The 1,060-nt window shown below is 42.1% G+C and overlaps 2 non-coding genes across 2 annotated transcripts in view; both read right to left on the reverse strand.

Moving 5' to 3' along the window:
• The window catches only part of trnal-caa (transfer RNA leucine (anticodon CAA)), a 111-nt gene extending 11 nt beyond the window's left edge, over window positions 1-100 (reverse strand). The window contains exons 1-2 of the tRNA in view: window positions 63-100; window positions 1-35 (exon numbers count right to left, since the gene is read on the reverse strand). The exon at window positions 1-35 is cut by the window's left edge and continues 11 nt beyond it. This is a non-coding gene — a tRNA (tRNA-Leu). The remainder of the gene's footprint in view (window positions 36-62) is intronic.
• Window positions 101-949: 849 nt separating this feature from the next.
• Window positions 950-1,060, reverse strand: trnal-caa (transfer RNA leucine (anticodon CAA)). The gene is made up of 2 exons: window positions 1,023-1,060; window positions 950-995 (listed from the first exon to the last, which is right to left on the reverse strand). It is a non-coding gene; the product is annotated as a tRNA-Leu (tRNA).

Raw genomic sequence — 1,060 nt, forward strand, 5'->3', positions numbered from 1 at the left:
GGATTTGAACCCACGCCTCCATTTGGAGACCAGAAGTCCCTTTTCACAGGAAGGAGTTATACCTTGAGTCTGGCGCCTTAGACCGCTCGGCCATACTGACTACTCCGAATGAACCATACTGGCTTCCAGCTTCGAAGCCAAAGTATGACAACAATTAATTTATCATTCTCAGCACACATTACAGTTATTGACCTGTTACCCTTTATGAGAGTCTTACTTTGGGGTTGACTGAGGCTGGAATTATGCTTCTCTGTAGATAAATGTAAAGGTCTGCAGTGTTATGGGTAAATATAGGTCAAAGAGGCTCGTAACGGAGCCGACGCACACACTCTTTCAAAAAGGTAAATGTCATACAAGCTGTACACACAAGTACGTGAACGTCTCCGAGCATCCTCATGCATGTTTGCCTACATGCAACCGGGGGAAGCATAATGCCAACATGAAAGTTAGGGTGTAGTTTATACTCATAGTTGTCTTTTTCTCTGTCTGGTTGAACTTTTCTAACCACTAATCCTCCTCCAAAAGCTCCTTCTCTGAAAAGGCAAGAGACTTCTTTCTGTAACAAATATCCTTTTTTTAAATTCTCGGTACGTTTTAGTCCTAAGATCTTAAGAACACTTATGACTTTGACCCCAGTTTGATCTCTGTTTACTAAACGTTAAGAGTTTTTCCATGTCACAGTAAATTATGTAGCAGCAGTGCTGACAGATCAGATACTCCTGAAACTACAGGTAGCACTACTTAGCTGCTTCATATTGTCTCAACGCTCGTAAGAAAGTGCTTATTTTAGTCTGAAAAGTGAACATAAGCTTGATTAATTATTAATAAAGCAATGATACGTTTTAATACATACATTTTCAATCTGTAGGGTCCTGCATGTACATTACCAAGAGGAAATGGCTTACAACTGAACCAGAGGTAGGAATACCCAACCAGTGGGTAAAACATCTGTCAGGAGTGGGATTTGAACCCACGCCTCCATGTGGAGACCAGAAGTCCCTTTGATGAGGAAGGAGTCAATCCTTGAGTCTGGCGCCTTAGACCGCTCGGCCATCCTGAC

The sequence above is a fragment of the Scomber scombrus genome, chromosome 22 (genome assembly GCF_963691925.1).
Source record: "Scomber scombrus chromosome 22, fScoSco1.1, whole genome shotgun sequence".
NCBI classification, from domain to species: domain Eukaryota; kingdom Metazoa; phylum Chordata; class Actinopteri; order Scombriformes; family Scombridae; genus Scomber; species Scomber scombrus.